Below are 22550 nucleotides of genomic sequence, written 5' to 3'. Positions count from 1 at the left end.
TAACAAAAAAACTCTATGATATAATTATGCATTAGGCAAAAATATGTTCTACACCAAAAATCTTATCTCCCCAATTTTATGTATTTGCAAATCATAAAACTATGATAAAATAATTAAAAATCCACTCAATAAATATCCTAATCTTTAAACAAAAAACAAACAAAATAAATTACTTATACCAAATGCAGTAGGACTTAATTATCTATCGACCGTATAATTTTAACATGCTGCAACTCTTAATTGTTTTTATACTTCAAAATGTTAATATGTGTTCTAAATGATCTTTACCCAACATTCCTATTATTATTAAACGTTTCATTTACTTATTTGTAAATGAACATTTATAGATCAATGTTGACAATTTTCTGTACAATAACATGTTTTTAACAAATAAAAATTATTTTAGTACAGAAAAATTAAAAGCAGCGGCTGCCAGCGATTAAATCGTTGAATGAAGTTTCTATTTTCAAGATTTTAAAAAATTAATGAAATTCAGGTAAATATGGCAGTGGTAAAATTTTATTTGGGCTTTTTCAGATTATTACAAATAAATATCTATAAAATAATTATTAAGTAAAACATTATAATTATTTTGTCGGTACTTCTACAGAAATTGAACCTAACTTAACCAAGTTTTAGAGTAATGAGAGATTAGCCAGCACTTCTCGAACGGTCCTACTTTTCCGTTGTTAATGTGCCATTTTTACTTATTTATTCACTTTTGCCATTTGTACAAGTGCCATTTTTATTGAGCACCCTTTATATATATATATATATATATATATATATATATATATATATATATATATATATATATATATATATACAGTCATCTCATCCACATCTGGTAGTTTCGCTATTTACAGCTCATCAGTGCGGCTAGACCACCAAATGCCAAAAGCCATATATATATCCAAACTTGGCCCGGAAACTTTCAGAGCTCTAATGATGATAAAATGCAATGAGGACATGATGTAGAGTGTAATGTAGATGTCAAATTTGGAAGGAAATATTTCTTCTTTTTTCTTCTCTTCTTCGCATATTTTCAGATTGTTTAAATCAGTTATTGTATTTTTATTTGTATTTTGAGATTGAGGAATAAAAGTATTTGTATTTGTATTTGTATTTTTAGCGTTAGTATTTGTATTTGTATTTGTATTTGTATTTTTAGAGTTAGGAATGAACGTATTTGTATTTGTATTTGTATTACTGGTAACCTTAACGAAAGTATTTGTATTTGTATTTCAATTGTTAAAAGTCAGTATTTGATCCAACCCTGGTGGGATCAAAAAAAGAATGTGGATGTGTTTAAACAACGTGGTAGAAGTGAGGGAGTAATAAAACAAAACAACATCGGCAGCTCATGTGGAGAGAGGTGTTAAAAATGGTAGAAGTGGGGGCGGGGAGGGCTAAGATGGAGCGAGGTGTTAACAAAAAGTTGTAGTAGGCTGGCAGGCTCGAACCCATGACGCGAAGTCGGAAAAGAAAATGTAAAAAAATCTGACGCGTTACCGATTCTCCATCGTCTGACCCGACCATAAGAAAAATCACTGTTATTGATACGTAGATACGATGAATGGCACAAGTAGAAAACCGGTCCGTCCACGGGGAAGGAATTACTGTTTTCAGTTTCGAGGTTTGTTGTCCGCCGAAGGGTCGGGATTTAAATCGATACCGGTTTAGTGAAATACCATCGCCTCGGTCTAAAGTTTTATCGCGACATGCAAACCAACATACACACACACACACACACACACAAACACACGCATATTTTACCTTTTATATATAGAGAGCATCTGGTAATAGTTGAGAATTTTATTCTACTTTATATAAGATCATCTATTATATTTGAGAATACAATTTCGTTTTCATCAGCCATTGTACAACTTCTTCGAGGAAGTTTATATCTCTTAAACTTTTGCTACATACACTTTTTTTTCATTTTTGCTAACAGTGTTTCTTGCATCATTAAAAACTACTTTATAATAAAAGAAGTTGGATCGATCAATTATATACAAAATATAATAAAAGTTGTGATGAAAGTAAGTTGATGCAATGCGGATAATTTAACGGGCTAGAGATAGAGCAAAAACGACTTATTTGGAATTTGAGTTTTACCGACTTTCAAACCATAATTCTTCCCAGTTTCGCATCTCAACTAAATAATTAATCTCACGGACCACATATTTTCAACATTATATATATATGAAACTGGATTAAGGGCTATGAGTGAAAGATGATATTCGGTGTTCATATAATATTTTTACTTCTATGAAAACATTATCAGTTATTAATCGGATTCTTCGTACTTCTGTTCTCATCTGGAATGTTCTTACCACAACTGTCGCTCTAACTATCGGTCTTTCTTCAGGTGTATCTTGCCAAACTCGGAAATGCTTATATGAAGTTCGAAAATCTGCACAGAATTACGAACGAAACTCTTTATTAAATCCAGCACTGAGTCGAAGTCCTAAGTAATTCACAATTATATTTATATTGCCCGCACTAAGGATTGCACCTTCACCTTCTAGAAGATGGTAAATTTCAACTTTATTTTACCAAGATTTTTATCCATAACATCAAATGTCCTCGTGTATAACTATTTGTGAATACAATTGCGAATTACTTGTGACATTTACAAAGACATGATTGACGTAACGAGAGCCTCCTGGTCCCGTTGATTAATGAATTGCGTTTGAAATTGAATGCAAGTTTTCGAGTTCGGTAGAATGACTCACGAGTTCGACTATGGTGAACTTTAGAAATGCTAAAGGTTACTTCAATTAAAGTGTTAGGAAAATAAAATTCGAGATAAGAGCAATGGTTGGAAAGTACGGACAAATACGACTAATCAAGATTGAGCAATGTCGTAAAAATGTCCTCGATGTGTAAGCTCTTATCCCGTTTAATCTGAGAACATATTTAAATATTAACGTGAATATTATAATTATTATAATATATAAATAATATAAATAAAAACGTTTATATTTATTTCTATGTAAATAACGTTTTTACTTACCGGGAAATGTTCCTTGAAGAATTGGTACAACAGAATCCAGAAATTTCTTAAATTCTGAAATATATTAAAATGACAACCATGAATAGAAACTTTTGTGTCATCGACCCAACGTTTATCAGGTTTGATCCTGATAATAAAACGTGTACTTCAAATTGAAACCTTACGTAAATCATACGCGACTACAGTTTACATTAGTGGAGTTTAAAATCGAGTAAATATAGTGTGACTTTATATGTGAAATAATTTATTTAAAATCAGGAACAGCTTATATAAGTAACACTCTGTCAAGTAAGCAAGTATTTACTTAAAATTAATGTGCTAGTTAATTACCCACACAAGAGAGTATCATATATAGTTAATAATCACAATCTTGCCATGCATGGAGTAGTATTTCCACATCTGGGATAGTGCATCCTTTGCGTGTCTCCCACTTTTAGTGAAGATTAAAAGAAAGAGTCTCAAAAGTAATAGCTTATGCAATATAGGAAGAGCGGCAAGCTCTTCCCCATCGTCCCAATTTTGCTTTGATGTTCTTGTTTACAAGTAATTTAATGGAAGGTGCTCACATAACCTCCTTGTACTTGTGTTTCCTCTACGTAATAGTCAGGAATAACTCGACAGTCAGCAAAATCTCACGTTTCACTGCTGAAGTTTCTTTGATGCCAGACGAATTCTATGATAATAGCTTCTTCAATCTGACTGCTAGATTAAGGGGTTTGCTACGTGTTTCTGTTTACCTACTGTAATAACTTACATAAGTTTAAATTTAATGTAAATTTACATCTCCCGGTACAACTCCTAAATATTGTTGTTTATTGTTGAGTTAGAAAGGGTGTCAGTCGCTGGATTGAACTTATTTCCCCCCTACTATTTGCATATATTTATGTAGTGAAAATTGTTTGAATAAAATTAATTCATTAGTTAGTTAGTTAGTAGATAGAATTAATAATTTTATAATTTACATAAAAATTAATAATTTTATAATATCATAATTAGGATCATTTAATTCTTTCTAACTCAACAATAAACAACAACATATGCAAATAATAAATCAAATATTTATCAATATTCAAATTTTATTTTTAGCTGCAATATTTTAAGTCTAAAAAATTCTTATTTTTTACTTTACTAGAATATCTTGTTCTTTACTTTTCCAGGTTGAATTTCTTGTCCTTTACTTTTCCAGGTTTAATAAAATCTTAAGAATATTACATTTCATGCGCGCATTTGCCCATATAATCCATGATTTTTCCAGGCATTGCTATTGTATTAATATATAAATGTATAATATTTATTAATGATTGTAAAAAAAAAATTATCTCTCAAACACACATTTATGCAATATGTATCATTCAATCACAGTAGTTCCGAGCCAGGGTCTCTACCGAGACTGCGGTTAATGAATTCGTTGTCTGTATAGAGGGGGCAGAGGTTTCAGGGACATTATGAATGGAGAAAAGTAGCAATATGTCTATTCACATAACACTTGAACTTCTGCATTTCAGTACAGTTGGAAAAGCAGAATCCGAAAGGGAAATCCAAAGTCTAGCAGTTCTGGGGAAGAAACTATTGGAGCGGTAGCTTTTCTTACATATAGGGTTCTCTACTTTGAAGTGGTGAGATTTAGCTGCTTGTCGGGTTTGTCGGAGGTATTTACCTCGGGGAGTAAGAGTGCTTGTAGTTCATCAGAGCATTCACCGTCATACGTCGAGCTTATTGATAAGGCTGCTGCAAAGAAAGTGGGCTCTCTCTATCGTGCTGGAAAGTTACTTACCCCTGAAAGTATCTTGCACCTCTACAAAGCCATCATTCGCCCATGTATGGATAACTGCTGTCACATGATGACTTGTTCATCTGCTACTAGCCTCTCGCTCTGGGCAGGGGCCAAAAAAAGAGTCGCCAACATAATAGGTCCCGAACTGTCATCTAAACCCACCGACGAAATATTGCGTTCCTCTGCCTGTTTTAAAAGTATATTAATGGTAGATGCTCTGACGAACTACAAGCTTTTGTGCCCTCTCGACGAAAATACCCACGACAAAGCCTACAAACAGCGCAATCTCACACCTATACATTGAGATCCCTAGATGTAAGAAAGACTTATACTCTAATAGCTTTTCCCCAGAACTGCAAGAATTTGGAATACTCTTTCAGTTTCCTGCTTCCCCAACTGTACTGACATGCAGAAGTTCACGTTTAATGTGAACAGACATCTTGCTGCTAAATCCCTACATAGTACCCCTGCAACTTGATAATAGCCCACTACACTAACGTGTTAACGTGCCTTGTTTGGAGTGAAAATGTAATTTAAGAAATACTTGTAGAACAGGCAGAAGGGTGCAATATTTCGCCGATGGGACAGAGGCTTAAACCTAGATAGCAATTCTTTTTTAATCTTGTCCGAGAGTGAGAGACACGTAGCAGATGCATCAGCCCAGATGTGACAACAGTACTCCATACATGGGTTAATGGCCGCCTTATAGGTCTACAGGATACTTTAAGGCGTATATAGTTTTCTAGCACGGTGGAGAGATCCCACTTTCTTCGGAGCAGGCTTGACAATGCTCTCAATGTATTTATTCCAAACCATGGTCCCAGTCTTCTGATGAACAGACAGTCTTCATGGGAATATTCACCCAGAAGTGCCGCTTGTTTTTCAAGCCGCGAATTGTCTTCCGATGAAAACTCAGCCAAAGTAGATTTTATGTTCGGATTTTTAAATGTAATATACATATAATGGTCTGGTAAAATATGGCTGATCAATTATATTTCACTCATTAGCTATCATTTTATTTATTAAGCTCGATGAACGTTAAATTTTACTGAAATATATATAAAAAATTAACGGTTAAAAGTCATATTCAAAAGTAAGTTTTGTTAATTTTACCGTTTATTTCTTCCGGAATGTTTAAATTTCTTTTTCGTGATAGCACCTATGTAAAACTGCAGTAATTATCACAAAATCATTATGTCAGTCTTGTGAATATTTTCTCCTTGACTCGTGGGAAGACTAAGATACATTAATTAAAAAAAAAATTAGCATTACTGTATACATTAAAAAATCTGAGTGATAGTTGCAATTTTGTTTTATGATATTTACTCGACATCTTTGATTTATATTTTAACAATCTCAAAGAAAAAACAGCACGACAAATATCTTAGAATTAAAATTCTGTTACACACACACACACACACACACACGTATATATATATATATATATATATATATATATATATATATATATATATATGGGGCGCGATAATACGAAATAAAAAATAGAGATAAATAAATACGTTTCGGTCAATTCATCTACAATATCCATTGTGTAAATTAATCTTATTAAAGAGAATTCACCCTTTTATTCCAGTAAGCCTGGAAGAAAAACAAATTTTACAGAGCGTTAGTAATTGAAGCAAGTAAAAAGGGACGTAAGAAGAGGAGAATTTTCATTTAACTGGAGATAATATGTAATTACAATCCTGTCTCGATTGCATATACTTATCGCGAATAATTCCGTTACCTAACATTGTTTACTTTCATGTTCGTTTTATCTTCCTACAATCTTGTTTCATGTTATTTCTTTTAAATTTTTATTTCCATCAGGCGATCTTAATATATTTTTGTTAGTTTTTTTTTTACTCTGTATTTACCACTTTATTATAATTGAGATTTTTTCTTCTGATATGTATATTTCTATTTTTCTACAATTGTTTTATTATTTTTTTAAATTTTGAATCCAAATTTATGCATATGTATTTTTATCTAATACTTCTACTCACTATTTTGTAAACCACCCTTATAAATATCCTCTACTAATCACATTCCAAGTTTTTTTTTTCTGTCTTACATTTCTACTTTCTTCTCTCGTCACATTAAACGTCTAAATTCCGTTCAACTACTTTCCCTCCATTAAGATTTTTGCGGAAGGTGCACGTATACGATATCAAGTTAGGTGTAAGAATCGAACAACATCGTTGCATTACACGCCTAATAGATGACTGTATCAATCCGTACGTTAGTTTACATGTCTGAATAAAATCCACACAAACACTGGCTCTTTTAATTAAAAAAAGGCATATTTTAGTCAAATAGATAAAATAAAATCTGGCCTATTTTTACTGATGGAATGTCTAGAATCCAAGTTTACTTATGTTATCACAATCGGTCGCTTTACTTTTATTATCTATATTTTACGAACATCAGGACAAGTGCATCTTCTTTTTTTAGTTCTCGGTAATTAACTGCGAGGAAAGAGTTTTTGTCTGAAATTTATGTAATTTTCATAACTTTTGCCAGTTACCTCATCTGAACCTTTATCTACAAATTTGCCACAATAACATTACAGTTATGTAGCAATATCGTTAAAAATCTTTTACTACGTTTTCTTGCTTATACTCATTTTAAAATACTAATATTCCATATATATATATATATTTACGTAAATATATATATATATATATATATATATATATATATATATATATATGCATACATGTATCCATATTGCAGAGCCATAGTATATAATACACAACTATATATTAAAAAACAAAACAGAAACTATTTATTTGAAAAAAAAGTTTAATAATGTTTACAGTTCAGAATCACGAGAAATGTATACCACATTAGAATGTGTACGTCGCCACAATACATACACACGTCTGTGTGTTTGTGTGTGTGTGTGCGTGTGTGCGTGTGTGTTATTTTAATCAAATTCCGTAAACAAAATTACCATAAGTCGCTACAACAAATTCATTGCTTCAGATGCGTCGGTAAATAAAATGATCGGGAGAATTATTTGCCTGCTTGCAGGTCATTAGGTAGACAGCTTAAGGTTTAGTGGTAAATACCAAATATGGGATGTTGGGACGAAGACGAACATTCTATTTTCTGATGAGAAATAGTCCATGTAGATTGTCCACGATATTGCCATAATGAAATCATTCCTCCTAAAATTTTCCCCACACATCCTATTTATGGAGGATCTCTAATTGTATTGGGTTCCCTTTCTAACAGACGGAGCATGGAGCTACAAGAAGTGTAGGTTAGGCAGATCGTAGCCAGTTATGTTAGTATGCTACAAAAAGCATCGTTAATGACGAAGAGCCACGTTTATGTCGGGATGGGTCGGTATTTCAGGGGGATAGTGCGCAATACACGTACCTTTACTTTAAATAGGACCCGTCTCTTGGGACATTTTGCATGCTCACCGGATCTGAACCCAATAAAAAAAAGTTTGGGGAAAGATGACAAGAAATGTTTATCGAAACAGCAAACAATATTCCACAAAAAATTAACTATGTTAAGCAATTTTCAGAAGCTTGAGTAATATCTCATGCACCTTATTTGAAACGCTAGTTGTAGACTGCGCCAAAACTTGTCATCAAAATTAGCGGCAGGATAATTAATTATTAACTTTGATTGTTGAATCCTTTCACACGTGTTCGTACATTTCCGTAAAATTAATATTCTTGGTTCTTTAATTTTAGTCAAGTGTAAAATGCCTCATTCATAAAAATGTAAATTAATGAACAACATAATTAAGATGTAGATTGTTTTCATAACCTTGTACGTTGTATTATTGATAACCTTAATTTGGAGAAGTTTAAAATCAATCCTTTAAATAGGTTTCGTTTAAAAATTTCAAGTGGTCTATTTTTTTGGTCAGACGTATATATATATATATATATATATATATATATATATATATATATATATATATATATATATATATATATACTAGCATTGGTCCCCGGCGTTTCTCTGGTATTTGGAGGTGTAGGCTGAGCAAAAAAACGGTCAATTTATTTTTTAATTTAACCCCTATTATGACCCCTTAAGATGTATTGTTTTGGGCTCAAATCATGTTATTAAGTTAGATCCATGTCAAAGGATTCTATATCTAAATTTTCAAGAGTTTCAAGTGTTTAGACCTAAAATTGTCGGAGTAGTTTGGTAGAGTTCTCAAAGGTCATATCGTTGAACTGTGACTTCTTAAAGCCTAATTTCTGGCCGAGAACCGATCACATCGATTTTTCCAAATCTCATTACCTTGTATATCAAATTTCGAGTCTGCAGACAAAAAATTGACAGAGTTATTGCGTAGGGAAATGTACACAGAGACACAGACACGTTCACTTTTATAGATATACTAGCATTTCAGCCCGGCGTGTCACGGGTGTTTGATGTGTATGTTGAGCAAAAAAAAAGTGGTAGTAGGAAGGCAGGCTCGAACCCGTTCCGCGAAGGAGGAAAAGAATGGGGGAAAATACCTGACGTTTTTGCAGTTACGACCACCGCCAAATCGTTAGTGACTTATGGTTAAATTAAGTATAGACAATCAGAAGGAGAGGATAACTTTTAAAAATATCGGCGAAAAATCGACCCCCCCACCCGTAGAAACGTGCTTAGTTGGAGGTGAAGGCAATGTTGTTAGCCAATTTTTCGATATTTATAGTCTGAAAGGTCGAACTTATAAACGATAGTAGTGTTGGTAAAATACGTCTACTCTGTTGAAAGTTTTAGGCAGATATGCAAACAAAAATACCTACATTTATATATTGGTAACTAAAAATTCCCGACCCTAACGGATGAAAAAGCTTGCCTTATTTCTGAATACCCTTTATGCAAATGTTCAAATGTTTAGGCCATACATTTTTTGAGTAATTTGGTAGAGACCTCAGAGGGCAATTTTTTAAAAACTTTGTCCCCTATTATGTCCGCTTAACATTTATTGTTTTGGGCGCAAATTCAGCTAATAAGTTTGATCCATATCCAAGGTACCTGTATCTAAAATGTCAAGTGTTTACACACAAAATTGTTGGAGGAATTTGGTAGAGTTCTAAAAGGTAAAATCGTTGAACTTTTATCCTTTAACAGCCAAATTTCTAGCCGAAAACGAATCACGTCGATTTTCCCGAATCTCAGTTCCTGTATATCAAATTTCGAGTCTGTAGACTAAAAATTGACAGAGTTATTGCTAAGGAAAATGTACACACATACACACAGAAAGCCACACAGGCATATATATATATATATATATATATATATATATATATATATATATATATATATATATATATGTACTTGCATAGGTGGCTGGCTTTTCCCGGTGTTTGGAGATGTATGCTGATAAAAAATAACAAAAAGAAAAAGGTATTTTTTTAAATGTGACCCCTATTATTACCCCTTAACATTTATTGTTTTGGGCCCAAATCAATTTATTAAGTTAGACCCCTGTCCAAGGAACTATATGTAAAATATCAAGTGTTTAGACCAAAAATTGTCGGAGGAATTTTGTAGAGTTCTCAAAGGTCAAATCGTTGAACTTTGTCCCCTTATTCTCACAATTCCTGGCTGAAATTCAAGCACATAGATTTGTCCAAATCTCAGTACACTGTATATCAAATTTTGAGTCTGTAGACTTAAAATTAACAGAGTTATTGCGAAGGGAAATGTACACAGACATACAGAGAGATAAGCACACAGACACGTTCACTTTTATATATATATACATACATATATATATATATATATATATATATATATACACACACACATTTCTGTGTACTTGTATGAGTCTCTGTGTTCGCTGCCAATATAAAGCTTAGAGAATCAGCAATAATATTTAAAGTACATTTCAAAGCGTAATTTACCGGGGAAGATTACATAACATAAGCATAATCTTCAACTTAACGCCTAAGGAGAATTATTATATAATAATCCATCGACAAATTCTCATATATATGTTTATTTTTAAATTTAAATCATCTCTATAATTATTTCGTGCGGAAAAATTGGAAATGGTGCTAATCTCAAATGTGGCAGACTTACTTTCTTCTTTTAGCCGAACTGTAATATATTTTATTTTCATAAAAGACAATAAACCCCCAGACTTACTCGAAGCCAGTAATTTAACTGAAATGAATGTTGAATAAACAAAAGTACCAAAAAAATAAAAAGACAAGGAAAACACAGGTAGAAGGCTTTTGGAGGAGGTTTTTTTCAATTATGCATTGAGACGCGTGTGTTTTTTAATGAAGGTTTAACTAATTTAATCAATTATAATTAAGACATTTTCCATTATTTAAATTATGTTAAAGTGTCTAATACGTTACGTGACAGGAAAAAAAAATAAGTGAATGCTGAATATGAAATGGGCAAGGAAGCTTGGTGTTTTTGAACTGTCTTTTTTGCTATAGAAGGCAGCGTTTAATTTATTAAACTTAATTTGACTAAAACAACTTTCATAAATTCGATATATAAAAATATAGTGTATGCATATAACTATTATTTTTGAATGAAGTTTAATTATTGTATTTTATTTGCACTGAGGAATATTATATAAATATATATATATATATATAAATTTAAAGGAGATTAGAATAATAGTCTAAAGAGCTAAGTGTATTTTAATGTAATAGTGAAATTACTAGTTTAATTAAAATACAGGAAATGCTCGTTGTAATTTAGATATATAATAAGTTCGATAGTTAAATGTCCTAGAGCTAATTCAATATTAAGTAATGTGATTTATAATTTAAAAATAAAAAAATAAAAATTTAAATTTAAAAATCATATTTTAATTAAATTAAAAATCAGTTTCATAAGAAGGAACAACAACAAAGTCAATTATCTGGCCCAATAAAACATAGAATTTCAACGCACAAACATTCTTTTAAAAATAACTCTCTATCAAACCAAACTACTCTATCCAACTATATTTGGCAACTAAAAAATAGCAATATTTCTTTCAACTTAAAATGGCAAATAATTGAGACTTGCAAATCATATAAACCAGGAGATAAATTTTGTACACTATGTACAAAAGAAACCCTAAAAATTTTAAAATATGAAGATATAAAAAGCACAACCAAACAAGTAAATTCAAGACACGAGCTTCTAACATGTAATCATAAACGTTGGTTTAAATTAAATAAATATAAACCACCTTAAATCATTAAAAATTACTCATTAGTAAAAATAGATTACATTTTTTGTTTAATAAATTAAGTTAGACCAATTACCGCCCTTAGACCCGTAAATCAAATAATAAATAAAGCCAATAACACATGACAATTATCTCCCCTTAAAAACTTGCAAAATAAATATTCTCTCTATATATATTAACTGTAGCGTCTTTAAATCAAAATACGCTAACGGAAACAATTTACTGAACGAGCGTCGCCCTTTTAAAATTCATCATTCAATAAAATAAAAAGCTATAGCAAACATCTAAATGACTACTTTAAACACAGTTCCTGATTTCAAAAAAAGAAAAACTAAAAGGTAACTATCTCTACATATTTTTAAATCAAATTTATTATGTAAATTCAAATATATATATATTTTTTTTTTCTACTCATTTCTATCTCTAACCTATACTAATTTTCTTATAAATTTTAAATCCAAACCTTTTATTTCGATTTTTCAGATTCATCTGCTTTTAATGCTAGGTTTATTTTTGGTGTCTTTTAAATTCAATAGAAATCCTCCTAAATTTGCTGATGAGGAGACCGTGCTTACCAAAAAAACTATGTATAATTGTTCTACGTGACTTCATGTATACCACAAATAAAAAGCACGGATTTCCGAAACGATCGTACAGATAATTGACATTGCTGTTGTTCCTTCTTATGAAACTGATTTTTAATTTAATTAAATTTTGATTTTTAAATTTAAAAATTTTGTTTAATTTTTAAATTATAAATCACATTACTTAATATATATATATATATATATATATATATTATATATTAGAAACAGTAGATTTATCCATAATTATGCAAAACATAGAATGTTTAGTTTCTCATGATAAAGTTTAATAGCATTCTAACATAAAATTCTTAATTTTATTTCTAATTATTTTTTTATCAAGAAAATTTAACCACAATTATCTTTAAAAATAATTTGCAACTATTATTTATTGACACATTTACTCCTTTTCTGTTTATATATATATATATATATATATATATATATATATATATATGTATATATATATATATATATATATATATATATATATATATATATATATATTAACTAGCAGTAGTACCCTGCGTTGCCCGGGTATTTAAAGGTGTATATTGAGCCAAAAAAAAGCGGTCATTTTTTTAAATTTGACCCCTATTATGACCCTTTAAAATTTATTGTTTTAGGCTCAACTACAGTTATTAAGTTAGATTTATGTCCAAGGAACATATATCTAAAATTTCAAGTGTTTAGGCCAAAATTTGTTGGAGGAGTTTGGTAATGTTCTCCAAGGTCAAATTCTTGAACTTTGACCTCTTAATCGCCAAATTTCTAGCCGAAATCCAATGGCATCGATTTCCCCAAATCTCAGTACGCTGTATATCAAATTTCGAGCCTGTAGACTAAAATTGACAGAGTTATTTCGTAGGGAAATGTATACACACAGACAGACACACTGGTACACAGACATATACACAGACACGTTCACTTTTATAGATAAATAGATTGAACTCTCATCATTTGTACAAGATATATTAATGACCATAGGCTATTATCCAATGTTTCTCTCATATCTATATAAGACTTTTAAGCACACATGGAGCACTAGATGCTGTTTCATGTAATCATATTCTTGTACAATAATTGTAATAAATTTTTCGTTCGTTTTTATTTGCATAAAATTAATAATAACACTTTGTTTAAAATTTAGTTAGTTATTACAATTTATTCATTCTAATCTTATTGCCTTTATTTAATTATGATTTTGGTTTTCTGTAATCTGTAATATGGTTTCCAAATGTGCTTTTATTATTTCTCATATATTTCATTTACAATCATATATACTATAGAGTAATCCTATATCTCCTTATTCATATATTCTACAATAATACAAGGTACTCAATTAATAAAATAACATGCCATTTCAGAGTAAGATACTGTTCATATGTTTATCAATTATCTTACAATACTGATTATGTGAGATATGGTCTATTTTTTATGTACATTATAAAGTGTTCATTCTATCTACCTAATTATATCTCTACATATGTGATAGCATGTGATCCAAAAAAGTTTCGATATTTTTTTGGTACAATAATTTGAAAATGCCGTACACATTTGAAAAATCAGTATATTGTTGATATACATGTACACCCCTCTCCGCCTCTCATTCAATTTGCTCCATCACAGGGACTTAGGTTGCTGGACACGAGCGCATATTCTACATGGCGGTGGGTCATGCATATGTATATATATGTGTGTGTGTGGGTGGGTGTGGGTGTATATATATATGTATATATTTACATATATATATGTATATATATAAACAAACGAAAGTGACAACAAATATAATATATAATATATATATATGTATATATGCATATATACATATATGTATGTATGTATATATATATATATATATATATATATATATATATATACATATATATATATAAACAAACGAAAAGTGGCAAAAATATAATCTGAGAAATTTGATATATAAATGTATAAATCTATTAAGGTACAAATTACAAAAATAAATGTGACATAGCTAAAAAAATATATAAAAACGCAGTAGTTCTGGTATTTTAAAAATAGGTGTAGTAAGATTAAGAAAACTAAAATAAAATGAACGATTTACTCCGTGGTTTGAGATGGAAAAGCTGACTTAATTTGGCTGAACTGCTCCATTGTCTACGTAATTTCAAATTGTCTGAAATATTGTTTTCTGACATTCTCATTGCGATTTGTATAGAGTTGCACTACCTGCTTATAGTCCCTTTCTGTTTTCGTTCTAAATAACTACACATCCCCCTCCTTCTAAAAAGGAAATTATCTCTCAGTCTTTATTCTACCTCTCTCTAATTTTTCATACATACTCCCAACAAACAAATTAAAATAACACATTTTCTATCCGGATAACAGCCGCAAAACTTTTCCCTCCGACTTTAAATCAGGCTACACGTTAGACATAATAATTTTTTTTTCTTAAATTATAAAATGTTATTAAACTTTTATGGTTTTTATTTTTGACGAATAATGATACAAAAGGGTCTGCACATCGTAGCAAGATATGCCTATATTTACAAAAAAAAAATTTAAAAAGATAAATAAATTTAATTTCTTGGACTAAGCACTATCTTTGTTGGAACTCAAGGATTCGAATCTTTTGACTAATTGCAACTTGGAATGTACATTATGATTGGTCAAACACAAAATATTCAACAAAATATCTTTTTAAAATGTGACATTCCGTAGAATATCTACTGAACTCAAACTAATGCAACTTCTGACGGTTGGATATATGTCATATATATTCCATTTTAAATAACGTAATCATTAATTGCATAAAAAATGAGAGATATTACAGAATAAGCCTCCACAAAAAAATACGCATATTCAGTAAACTAGTCACATAAAGAAACAAATACTGAGGCTATTTTTATTTACCATGAATAAAACATTCTTAGCTCGTTATTGATCACACTGGCAATACCTTCTCTACACAAAAATGTAGTCATCCATGAAGTGTTTCGCTTAATCACAGCTTCTCAATGCTAATATATTAGATTACATGGACATCTACAATTAAAAATATGGCGGTTATGAGTTCTAAACTACGGAGCTCACTCAGTTGGTTAATGATCTATTAACGCTTTTCTATAAATATTGACTAAAACTATAAAGTGCAACATTTGTTTAATAGAAAATACATTTGGAAGTAGTTTAAATAAGAAAAATTTGAACTGGTAAAACTAACATTTTTCTTGATTTATTTTTTCGCATTTGAATTCTGACCCCCTTAGGATATTATATACATCCAAACTGTTTCGAATGACCCAGGAAGTTAAAAGAAATTGTAAAACCCATACTTACCCAAGTACTCTTTGGAAATATCTAACATCCACTGACAGTTGAACACCTTGAATACCTACACTCCATATTAACCCTGTACCGGGAACGAGTGAAACATCACCGGATGGCATGGCAACATGGCGGGTTCTTAGACTTTAAAAGTAAAAAAAGCAATATCGATTTATGAATTGGTCAGGTATTTTAATACGTTGTTACAATTGAACACAATAATAATAATAATAATAATAATAATAATAATAATAATAATAATGTATAATAATAATGTATAATAATAATAAATAAAATTATATAATATATTATATAATGTTTTCAAATAAAATACATTACACGCACGTACCCATCTCTCTCTCTCTCTCTCTCTCTCTCTCTCTCTCTCTCTCTATATATATATATATATATATATATATATATATATATATATATATATGTATATATGGGTGGGTGGGTGGGTATATATATATATATATATATATAGAGAGAGAGAGAGAGAGAGATAGAGAGACTTTTTTCAAGTAACTTTTGTTCTGTTAAAATGAAAATAGAGAAATATTTTATACTATTTGAATATTACAATTTTAAAAATAATATCTGATGTCTAGGTTCGACGTGCAATGTTAAGATAACGACGCTTCCACTGCCCTGAGCGAAGTTAGGTCGTTTCTTTTTATAGGTAAACTAATTCAAGAAAGAACGTTTTCACGTGTTTTGCTAAAAGGTCATAAAGGAACCATTTCTGCTACCTCTCCCTATATAAAAGTGCCCAGTTGAGGTTTAACGAATAAATGTATTAAACCAATCTTTCGATATTTGTCGTCCGAAGTTTTGCGCTTCAAAACGATATCGTGAACATCTATTACATCTGTGGAAAGTTTAAGGCAAACATAAAACATCCATACATGCATTTTAGCAGGGGTTTCACCTTTATTTTATAGACTAGCCTGGGTGCTCGGCGTTTCCCGGGGTGGGGTTAGGTGTGTGTTGAGAAAAAAACGTTGTATTAGGCACACAAGCTTGCACCCGTATCATGAAGGCGGAAAAGAAAGTGGAAGTGCGTGTAAGGGTGTTAGTTGGGTAAAAGTAAGGAGAATTGCGAGCCAAAAACTGTGGTAGGAGGCACGAAGTCTCGAACCCGTTACGCGAAGAAGGAAAATAAAGTGAAACGAACAGTAACGCGTTTGCTGCTGCGCACATCGTCAAACTGGAAGTTACGAAGTTAAATGAAGGCTCGCCAATCAAGCGACATTAAAAGAAATCCAAATCTTTGAAAAACTTCAAATATTTCAAACGAACTAATCAAGAGAAGTAAAAAAAAAACACAACAAAAAAAAAACTACCTGTCAATTATACCGTGGGGACACAATACAAAACAGATACATCAAATTACACTTAAAAAGCAGTTACAATCTTTACAGAAAATCCTCGGTTGAATTGTATGAGACACAAGGTGATAATCTGACATTTATTGTAATGTCGCATCCCCTACTAATCAATTTTTACACCCATATAAATACTCTTGGGATATATTACACGAAGCATTATATATATATATATATATATATATATATATATATATATATATATATATATATATATATATAGTCATCCACATACAGTACTGTTTCGCTGTTTCACAGCTCATCAGTGCGGATATATATATATATATATATATATATATTACTTGTTTTTGATACAATCACCACAATTACCGATTTAGTTCAAAATACCTGATACCAATGAAATTACTGATTTCCATATTGTAAAAATTTGTAAATATTTAATTAGAGATGTGTTTTGTTTTTTGGTTTTGTTTTTGTAATTCTTCGAAATACTGTAAAAATATCCGTAAAATGCCGAATATATGTTTACAACCATATAAATACTCTTGGGGTATATTACACGAAGCATTATATATATATATATATATATATATATATATATATATATATATATATTTATATATATATATATATATTTCAAAATGCCTTAGCTGCTGATACATGTAACATATTAGACGAATAGAGATTGGTTTTAATTTTAAACAAAGCCTATTCGTAATAATTCCCCCTTATTAAAATACAACCCTATTTTCATGTTCTTATAAACAATTGCTAATATTTACGATCGGTATTAAAATTATAAATACTGTTTCGAAAGGAAAGTCCACTCCCATGATACGGAAGAGTTTCTAAATCATGATATGGCTATTTCAAACATGAAAGAAACGATGATTTTGTAAACTAGTATCACTTTTCCATATACGAAATAATGTTAAAGGCTTTGTTCTGAATTATACAACTTTTGGCGGTTATTATTTTTATTTGTTTTACTGTTAGGTGATTCCTTAATCATTTTCATGATTCGACGAAACAACATACGAAGAAATGCAAAGCCGGATACAGATATACTAATACACATGAAAGAATCAATCAGATAATGTGCATGGATGTACATAAACTTTTCAAAAATCAAGAAGGAACAAGAGACGCTTATTAACACATCCAGAATCTTCAGCCAGGATATCCGATGAGAATCCGGTATGGAAAATTACGCACTGTTGATCATGAGAAAAAGAATTTGATACAAGAGAATGCATGGAATTTCTCAACGGAACGGAAATGGGGGCATGAGATTGAAAGTAAAACTACAAATTTTTGAGAAGTTGAAGCAGATACCATCAAAACAACAGAAATTAAATCGAAAATTGAAAAGAATTCCGAAGAAGATTCCCAATACTTGAAATCAAACTATCTAATTAAAATATAAATACGTAGGCAGTGTCGCTAGTAAAATTCTCTGGATCGAAAATAAGTTGTACTAAAGATGTTATGAGAGATCCCGACTAAAACTGCACGCCTGTGATACTCTGTTCCGTCTGCCTGCTTCCCACCGGACTACAACTTGGATGTCTTCACGTCCAATGTTAACAAATTCCTAATGAACCGCCCCCTTAAGTAAACACTTCATCAAATCTCCACACTAAAGTAATGTACTTGCAATAGCCCTTATCCCTGAGTGGTTTCCGGACCTTGATAAGTGGTGATCACTGTGTAAAAAAAAAAGACTAGAAAACTCCTGGCTATGCAAAAATCACTACACCTAGACGATAATACTAACCAACTCTGCATGAAAAAGAAAAACGGAAGAACGGGGACTGATTTGTATACAAAGCTTGTATAAAGGACAAAAAAATAATAAATACATAATGCAGGACACCGAACGGATAAATTCAACGAAAGGAGACACTGTGGAAATAACGACGATTCATAGTGATGGCAAAAGATAAAGCTAACTAAAACACTTGGACATGGCTACGAAAATGTGAACTAATGAGAAAAACTATTAACAACCGCACAGATAACACTATTAGAACAACAACGCCAAAGCAAAAATCACTACGATTCCAGAAAACAGTAAATGCAGACTCTGTGGACAAAGACTCAAAAGGATAAAACACATGATAAGCGAACCCGCAAACCAGCTTAAGAAAAGAATATAAAAATAGACACGAGCAAGTGGAGAAGAGTGTACACTGGGAATTATGCAAAGAACTGCATCATACAGACTTAGACAAATGCTACAAGCACAAATCGGCAACAATGCTTTAAAATTAAACTCACAAAATATTACTGGAATAAAATACATTAACGGATAAACCAATCCAATCAAGAATACCTGATGTCAAATAGTCAATAAAATGAAAATGTTCTGCAAGATTATAGATTTTGCCGTTCAGCAGACAACAGCGTAAAGATAAAGGAGACAGAGAAGCGGTGCAAATGTACAAAACTGAACGGGAAGCTCAAAGAAATATTGAAGGTGAAGAAAGCTGAGATTATACCAATAATAAGAGTAACACTAGAGACTATACCAAAATACTTTGAAAAAAGAATGAAAGAGATTGAACTCAGAGGAACTGTTGAGAAGAAACAGCGGATAACAATAATTACAACAGCAAAAGCTCTTGAATGCGCAGATTAATACACATGCGCCAGAGGTGATAGCCGGGCATACGGAAAATGTTACAGAAGTAAAACACAGATAGAATTACATAGAAAGAAGAAAATTGAAGCTATAATAGTAAGTTAACACCTACCAACATTTAAAAAAGGTGGATTGGCAATAACAGACAACACATTAAAAAATTGAAGATGGTCGAGAGGATAGAACCACCGAAGAGAGAAAACATTTGAAAAAACTCACTTGACGAGTGCGAAGAAATCTTGAGTGGTTTTTCGCCACCCAAATTCCAGTGAAAGCCAATGATTGTTGCCAACAAGTAATCGATTGGTAAAAGTCTATTGCGATAACGCCAAGTAACCTGGGAGATTATTGAAATCTGCGGAGAAAACACCATTAGAGAGAATAATTTTAAAAGTGGGCATAGACAGAGAATAATTTCGTAAAATATCATCATTACAAATTTTTTTTGTTTTCATTTTCAGAAAATTGTTCCCACTAATACTAAGATATGTGCTTAAACCTAAACGTAGATTCCATGAATGAAGTTTCTTTCTTAGAACGGCACGCCTGTGGAACTGTCTCCCGTTTGCCTACTTTCCAGCTGACTACAATAGGTTTGTATTCAAGTTACTACATTGTACAATTGACTACTGTACACACTTGAACACTTATCCTCAAATTGAGATTTGTCATTGAAAAGTTCTGATTCCTATGTAAAAAATAATAAAAGCTCGACTGACGAGTTCTTAACACCATTAATAATAGTTGAAATTTAGACCTCCTAAAAACAAAACACACAGAGTTTATATCTTAAGGAAAGTATTTTAAATAGATTGCAGTTTTCGAGAAAAAAGAAAGTAAGACGGCAGGTCGACTATTGAAAGTTTTATAAGTTTACAGACATCAGAATCAGGTGAGTTTAGTACAAGAGAAATTTATACCAATAAAATGAATGTGCGCCTGCAAGATACGTCCATGAGTGTAATATCCACGTTTCGATCAGTAAAGAGAGTGGGACTCTGGACCTAAAGACCGACTGACATGAATAATCAATCTACCAGGTCGCTTGCTGGTTGAGAAGCAAAATTTAGCTGGCAGACACGGAGTGCGAATGTATCAGTTTTTAATGCGTTTAAGCATGGTTAAGGTAAAATTTACAAATTTGGATAAACACCTTGAGTAAATCGTTTTAACAAAGTTTGGAATTGACAGTATTCTACGAATCGAAATTGTATTCCTCAAGATCTATCCAGAACCTAAGAGTATTAACACCCTATCACGAACACAAATTCAAGTTGGTTTAGCAGTGAACGAGAAGCGTCAAGATCCTGCCCGAATCATTACGAGATTATGCTCCGCAGAGATAGGAAATCTCTGATGAGATTGGAGAAATATTAAATGATAATAACATTATTTGAATAAGCTTACGTAGGTATCGAAAGACCGACGCCGAATTTTTATTCGGGCCTGTGATTTCATAATGGACAGCTAGCGATTTTGAGTACGGAGATAGTAAGGTAATGAAGAAAAATCGAATGTTCGAGAAGGTACAAAGGATAAGAGCAAAGGCAAGAAGCGTAGAAAGAAGATGAACATAATAAACAGCAACATGCATAAAAATAACCGATTATAAGCTCAAACGAAATGTGTTGAACATACCAATGTCGTAGTCTCGGGCGAAAAGATTTACGAATAATTGGGAAAACAGCCGGGAAATGGCCGAAAACGTAAGTTTAAAACGAGGAATGGTGATAAGGGGTGATTAAGAACTGGCATACTGACTTCTAGTGATTTCAGATGATTGAAGCACTAGTATATAGATGAAAGCTCTCTAATCTTAAGAGATCATTTGTATTGTAGACACCGGGGGACACTGCACTGATTTGTTTGAAGATGTGAAAATCAAGAAAATCTCAGAGATTTGCTTAACTGTTTAAGTTGTCATAAGTTGACGAACGTAAAATTCACGAGAGTTAACTGCTACAGTAATCCAGACCATGAAAATGGCTGCCCTTTGAAAGAAACAGATTGATAGAGTAATGGCCAAATTGCGATAAGTAATAGAATGATAGATAGATAGATAGATAGATAGATAGAAATCGCAACACGAGGCGATGTCTAGAGGAAAGCAAGTGATTGGCAAAAAAAGGTCAGGACCCTGAAGCCAGTTGATGTTGTATCGAGACAAATCGTTTGCTGGCTGCTGCAAAATGAACCCTGCCTAGAAGATTCCGATTGAACGTACATAGTTATATAATGGGAAAGGCGTATCGAGTTTATAAGTATTCAGTACTTTGTAATCAGTTTGGAAGAAATATCGCACCCACATCACCTAATAAATTAATTTTACGACACCTAGACAAAGAAAAACTTCTCACGTTGACTGTTAATTAACTGAGTTAACGAATAGAAATTGAAATCCTCAAACCCAATTTACAATTAACGGCAATGAACAACCTAAGTCACGAAAGGTTTTGAGTTAATGTCATGGAATTCCAGCGATATATATATATATATATATATATATATATATATATATATATATATATATATATATATATATATGCCAGCGGCAATATTTTTCGGACACTTTGCAAAAGTACTTAAAGCTAAGTACTAGTACCAAAAATCTTTGGGATTGTAAGTACGTAGTTAAGGAGTGAAAAGCCACTACTAGTGTCGTTATTTTCTAGGTTTGTTTTTGATTATTATAGTTTTTTGTGT

General features: G+C 31.5%; 1 long non-coding RNA gene across 1 annotated transcript in view; it reads right to left on the bottom strand.

The window, feature by feature from the left end:
* The window catches only part of LOC145277096 (uncharacterized), a 57825-nt gene that overhangs the window by 28330 nt on the left and 6945 nt on the right, over nt 1–22550 (bottom strand). Inside the window, exon 2 of the long non-coding RNA XR_013868106.1 lies at nt 3020–3073. This is a non-coding gene — a long non-coding RNA (uncharacterized LOC145277096). The remainder of the gene's footprint in view (nt 1–3019; nt 3074–22550) is intronic.

This window comes from Euprymna scolopes, chromosome 5 (genome assembly GCF_053919585.1).
Source record: "Euprymna scolopes isolate OS-2025 chromosome 5, ASM5391958v1, whole genome shotgun sequence".
Lineage (NCBI taxonomy): Eukaryota > Metazoa > Mollusca > Cephalopoda > Sepiida > Sepiolidae > Euprymna > Euprymna scolopes.
The sequence above is the reverse complement of the archived record's forward strand: the minus strand, read 5'-3'. Positions and strand labels throughout refer to the sequence as shown.